Source organism: Siphateles boraxobius, unplaced genomic scaffold, assembly GCF_051911475.1.
Source record: "Siphateles boraxobius isolate OS27281-9 unplaced genomic scaffold, OSU_SipBor_1 68, whole genome shotgun sequence".
Classification (NCBI taxonomy): domain Eukaryota; kingdom Metazoa; phylum Chordata; class Actinopteri; order Cypriniformes; family Leuciscidae; genus Siphateles; species Siphateles boraxobius.
The window spans coordinates 5,555,485-5,562,334 of record NW_027509195.1 but is presented as its reverse complement, the minus strand read 5'-3'; positions in this window follow the sequence as shown (position 1 = coordinate 5,562,334).

Sequence of the window (6,850 nt, the reverse complement as noted above, 5' to 3'; positions counted from 1 at the left end):
TCAGGCGCAGGAGAAGTATATCTTCGTCAAACTTCTCTTTTCTCTAAACTTAACACTTTTCAGGCAGTAAGTGACATCCATTTACAATCTCAGGATGGTAGGGAAAGTTATATGATAACTGGGCTCTGTGCGGCCCAAGGTGGCCTTGTCTCTGTGTGGTCCGTCATGGCCGGGTCTGTGTGCCCCAGTGTGCCCTGGTTCTTGTGTGGCCCAAGGTGGCCTTGTTCTGTGTGGCCCAAGGTGGCCTGGTTCTTTGTGGCCTAGCTTTGTGTGGCCCAAGGTGGTCTGGCTCTGTGTGGTCCATCGCGCCCTTGTCTCTGTGTGGTCTGTTGTGGCCTTGTTCTGTTTGGCCCAAGGAGGCCTTGTCTCTGTGTGGTCTATAACGGCTCGTGTTTCCATTGACCTTTCCATATGTACTATGTTGGCCTCATTCACAGTTCATGTCACTATTCCACAACGCTTGCTTCCCTCCAATTCGTTCACAGGGAAACTGGTTTTGGTCAGACGTAAGTGTGTCTCAAAATGTAACATAAGTCGCTTTGGAGGAAAGTGTCAGCAATGGATAAATGCTTAATGTATATACAGCAGCAGAACTCTTCTCATAGTACCTTTCAGGCTCACTGTTCTGAAGTCGCCTCTTACTAATTAGCTATTGGGCTACGAGGCTTTCCACATTCCATGTTCATACTCATTAACTCTCTTCTCTTTCTGTTTTAGGCTCTACAGGATACATGACTGGTGGGTATACTTTTCTTTACCATTCTTTGGGGGTGGGCGCCATCCCAGTGGAATTATTCTTCCACCTTCTTTGGGGGTCGGCTGTGCCCCTGCCTTCGCCTTCAGGCAGGAAATGCAGAGTCCGTTCTCTCAGATTGCGAGCTACGGACGGGTCCTATGCCAAATAACTTTATATATTGCTTGCTGGGCTGTTAAAAAATGGTTAATTGTTACAGTATTATTCTCCCGAGTCTTTCTTGAAGAATTGTTGGGCGCAGTTCTCCGCCGAATCGGCGACCAGCCCAACCTGGGAAATTGGGGAGACCAGGAACCGAACCTTGTCCGCATTCACATATCAACCAGATTGAGCCAACGATGGCACTCCTGAACCACCAAGGTGGACCTCGCCAGACTGATTGTGCACGGCACGACACTCGTGCCCCAGAGGTTGAATGCAGTGCGGTGCTCACCTAGCGCGGCTGAGCTACCCTCGTGCATGTCCATGAGTGCCCTGGCCTGATAGACCTGTAGCAGCGCCATGGCACGTAAAGAGGAGGTGGCTTGCCCACAGGTTTTGTAAGCTCTGCCTGTCAGAACGACACAGGTGCATCTGTGTCGTGACAGACCACTCCAATGGAGGGATAGCCTAGCAATCCTTCACCGCTCCTCCGTCAAAGGTAGTGAGGGGGGAAAAGCTATTCAGGCAGTTTCTAGCAGAGAAAGGTGCTGTCCACAACCTGGTAAGCTCTCCATATACTTTGGGAAAGAAAGGCAGATACCAATCCTCCAACCGAGACTGAGCGGGACACGGTGGAGGACTCCACTTGAGCCCGGCAGCCTCAGCTGCCCGTTTCAGCATAGATGACAATTCTGGATCCGGCCTAGGCAACGTTACACTCCCAGAGGGAGATAACACAGCCGAGTCGTCATCTCCATAGTCCAGCTCACCCTCCGATGCTGCTATTGACATCCTATCCTCTGGGGGAACCCTAATTGAAATGGCTGATCGGTCCATTACAGAGGGAGATAACGCAGCCGAGTCGTCATCTACATAGTCCAGCTCACCCTCCGATGCTGCTATTGACATCCTATCCTCTGGGGGAACCCTAATTGAAATGGCTGATCGGTCCATTACAGAGGGACCAGCACGTTCAACAGTAAATTCCACCGGCTGCGGTGTGATGGAGGAGTGAGGAGCTCACAGGGAATGGTTACCGGGCGATGCATCCATTACTATACTCCGATCACCCATCCCACACGGCACCCGGGGGTGGGGCATTGTAATGATGACTACAGCTTCGCGGACGAAGGTGAGTCTCCATCTCAACACCGCGACAGTCATATTCCCGCATGGGAACATGAACCGTCCACAAAAGCTGCTTCAGCGCGCTGTAAGTCCAAACACGTGATGCAACAATTGTGACCGTCAGAGAGGAACAGGGAACAACAATATCCAGAAACGCACTGGTGAAATGACATCTTGAAAAAGACGCAAACGCACCCGTGCTGCTCTTTCAGGAAATGAAAAACTCTCACCAGTGTCGGAGCACACAGGGGAAGGATCGCAGCAACACTGACAGGGATGATGCACCCTGTACCAGTGAAGCACTCACTTTCTTCGCCCTCAACGTACCATCAGACAAACAAACAAACACAATTTTTACACAGAATTGTGATGCTGTTAAAACAGCAATTGAGAGCTCAGAAGACTCGCAACCACTGCTGCATTCGCGCTGTAGAACCACCAGCACCGGGAGAGACTTCCTAAAGAACCTCCGACACACTCGCTCGTTGTAATATAACAACACTCCTCAGAGACATTGACATGAAGATCGGTCGGCTCTGAAGCGAAAGACAACTGGTGCGTGCATCCACTTCAATATTTATACCTGAGGTGCAGATCTCGCACGCCAATGTGCATTGGCTCATTTTAACAGTACTCGAAGATGACAGGCTCCCTAAGCGTGATCCCAATCAGTCGGCACGTCGACTATATCGAACGTGAGCGATTGAAAGGGAACTGAAGGACAAACAACCTTCAAGAGAAACTCTTTCTATTAGCAGTTGGGCCCTTTTGTTCTTCTAACCTTGATATAAGCAACAGCAATATGAGATCTTAAAGTTCCTGCATAATCTGTAGAAATACATATATATTGTACAGGCTTCATTTCATGTAAGAAAATGAATCATTCATTTTCAAGGAAAAACAAATCTTAAGTCCTGTTTAGCTTGTCTGCGTGAAACATACTCAGACTGTCGGACAGAACGATAATAGTTGTTCTAGGGAAAAAGAGAAGCTCTTTATTTCCCCCACATCGGTCAGCTTTGGATTAGTTTAAGGTTAATCTTGTGCTACCCTTGTCCTGTCGAAAAGGTTGGGAGCGATAACCAATCATCTAAGACTGAAAACACACTCAAAAAGACAGATTACATACCACTGACTTCTAGGCACTGGACAAGAGTGACAATGGCAGCCTCATTGCCATGGCAACATGATGTATCTGAATTGCTTGTGTTAATATGAGAGAGAGAGAGAGAGAGAGAGAGAGAGAGAGAGATTTCCAGTTTAAAAATAGATTAACATGATTCAACCATTAAACACGCACACAAAAAAAAACAAAAAAAAATAATTTAATTTTGCAACTTCTTTCCTAAACACCCATCACTTATCTTGCATAAAATTCCATTTAAACACCAAACTTCCTCAAATGTTACCAATTTTCCAACAAGTTTGTAGTAAGCAAATTCAACCGTTAAACGAGCAGAAATCAGACCTTTACATGTTAAAACAATATTGATGGAACCTTTTCCTTCAATCTTAGCTTTTCTTGTCAACCATATACTTAGTTTAGCTTGTCAATACAAATAATTCAAAAGAACATCAACAATCCTTGATTTATAACGATACTTAGGACCATAAATAAAACCTTGTTGGCTAAAAACATGACCCAACATATCGCACCACTCTTTTAACATCTGAAAAAGTGGCTCTAATCTGTTACACTCTGAAACAAGTGAAAAATAGTTTCAGTCTCTGAACAAAAAGGGCAAGTATCAGTTTCACTGGAATTCAAGTGAGCTTTATGCTTATTTGTGGTTAATATTCCATGTATAATCTTCCACTGTAAATCGCCAGTTCTTTTATCAGTGGGAATCTTATATATAGTTCTCCAGCTACGTTTGGGTGAGGTATCTGTTCCAAATATCTCCTGCCATTTTGACTCACGTACCAGTTTCAATTCTTGAATATGCATCACTTTCACACAGACGTGATACATGGATTTCTTGCCCACCTCACGAAAGGATTTCAGTTCTGGAGTACTAAAAGTGAGCAGTTTTCCTTCCTCTTCCTGCCACGAAACAACACCAACTTTTACTTCCAATTCGGGAAAGTCTTTAACAGTGTCATCATCATTTTGTTCAGATAACTCTTGATCCAGGGCACATTTAAAATCAGAAGGTACAGCAGCGGTAAACAGAGTTTAAACTTTTCACAGACAGCACAGGGTTATAAATGATGGGTTCCTCTTTACCCCAAAAACCAATGACAGACCCTTGTTTTCGAGAGTTTGAAAAAACTTTCCAAACTCTAAGCATCGTCTTATAAAACGACGTTAAACCAGTCAAGTCCACTCCATCAAGGTCCATTAAAAAGAGGTGTCGATCAAGTCCCAACTGTCCTCCTTTTCTCAAAAATCCACAGGCTACATCTGTCCAGCTGATGTGCCTGTTATACAGCAGTCTTTGTGCAGCCTGTAGTCTAAAAGCAGCAACTCTGCATTCAATGTCAATGAGTCCTTGTCCTCCTTCACAGATCGGTAGATACAGGACAGCTGCTCTCAGCCAGTGCTGCCCTGACCAAAAGAAGTTAACCAATTGTCTTTGAATGTCTTTGATGAAATTACAGGGAGGGTCTAAAACGGCCATTTTATGCCACAATGAAGATGCAATAAGATTATTCACGATCAAGACTCTTCCTCTGTACGATAGTCGAGGAAGTAGCCATTTCCATTTTGACAAACGTACACATGTCTTTTCTATTATTCCCTCCCAATTTTTAATCTTATACAATTCTGAACCTAAAAAAAACCCTAAAAATTTTAAACCATCTCTACTCCATTTTACATTTCCAGGCAATGGCGGTATAGAGCCTGAGGTTCCGCACCATAGAGCTTCGCTTTTCCCCCAGTTTATTTTGGGCGAAGAAGCCTTTTCATAACACTGAATACAACTTAATATACTTTGTATATCTTCTTCATCCTTGATTATCACAGTGAGGTCATCAGCATAAGCAGAAAGTTTCATTGGTATATTAAATGATCCTTCAATATGTAAACCTTTTAAAGAAGTTCTTAATTTACACAATAGTGGTTCGATCACTAAACTGTAGAGCTGGCCCGAAAGAGGGCAACCCTGCGTTATCCCCCTTCTGACTTTAATAGGCATGCTTAACCCTCCAGGCACTTTCACCATGCATTCGGCTTTTTCATAAAGTAATTTAATCCATGAAATAAAAACATTCCCAAAACCATATTTACTTAAAACATCAAACAGATAAGAATGATCCACTCTGTCGAAAGCCTTTTCTTGATCGAGGGATAATATTCCTAAATCAATATTGTTGGACATTGAATAATCAATCACGTCTCTTAGAAGAAATAAATTATCTCTAATGCACCTGTTTTTTATGCAATATGACTGGTCTTTATGAATTAATACGCCCATATATTCATTCAATCTATTAGAGATACACTTTGAGAAAATCTTATAATCGGTTGTCAATAACGCTACAGGCCTCCAATTTTTAAGCAAAGTGAGATCACCTTTTTTTGGTAGCAGAGAAAGAATTGCTCTTCTGCAACTAGTAGGTAAAACTCCAGTTTGTATTGAAAATAAAATCATTTCATAGTAATCTTTCCCAATAATTGCCCAAAACTGTTTAAGAGGCCGCACTTTGCATAGACAGTTTATTTTACACAAACGCGTTTCGGCGTGTGCCTTCTTCAGTGTGCAAAGAATCATACTTTACCCAATCTTATATACCCACACCAGTTGACACCCATAATCACATCAACCAATAATTTTAAAATGATGCACATGTTACCAATGTTTCAATGAGTCCATTAATGAAAGACAAGGACACATATTTGATACAGCATAATACTCGTAATATGTTTACAGGAAACAGCTTAAAGACAGGTCCTCATTCATTCCATTGGGGATACATGTGTTTAAATTAAAAATGTACCAAGCCTCCCTTTGAAGGAGGCGGTTCTCACGGTCTCCCCCTCTTGAAAGCTGACCGACACACTCCAGACCCATAAATTTGAGCATATTGGCATTATGTCCCTCAGAGTTAAAATGTCTTGCGACCGATGATTTCTCATCATTCTTTCCAATAGCACACTTATGCTCAAATTCGGGTCTTCAGTTGTCGCTTCGTTTTGCCCACATAAAAGAGCCCACAGGGACACGTCAATAAATAAGCAATAAAGGTGGAAAGACATGTGATTCTGCCCTTAACTTTATAAGTTCTGCCTGTTTTTGGATGTGTCAACATATTGTCTGTCAGCATAAAATTACATGCCGCACAGTTCAAGCACTTAAAATTACCTTGAGGAATTTTGAAGGGGAAAGACGACTGGGGATGCGCAGGAAGGTGCGAGCGCACTAATCGATCTCTCAGGCTAGGTGCTCGTTTATAGCAAGTACGCGGTAGATCTTGGAACGTGTGTCCTATGTGAGGGTCGCTACTTAGAATGTGCCAATGACATTGCACGATGTTCTTTAAACTCTTTGAGATATGACCATAAGTCGATACAAAGGTAACTGGAGTGTTGTTTGATTTTACCTGATCAGTACGTTTGGTCATCAAGTCAGCGCGCTGTAAACTGCGCGCGCGCTCTACAGTCACGCACTAAATTGTGTGTATAACCCCTATCACTGAATCTTTGGCACAACTCCTCCGCTTGTCGCTCAAAATCCTCATCACAACTACAAATGCAGCGCACTCTAATCAGTTGACTATAAGGTAGACTACGTTTAAGAGAGGGTGGATGGAAACTCTGGTAGTGTAAAAAAGAGTTACGATCCGTCTCTTTTCGATAAATTTCAGTGTGTATCGTGTTGTCTA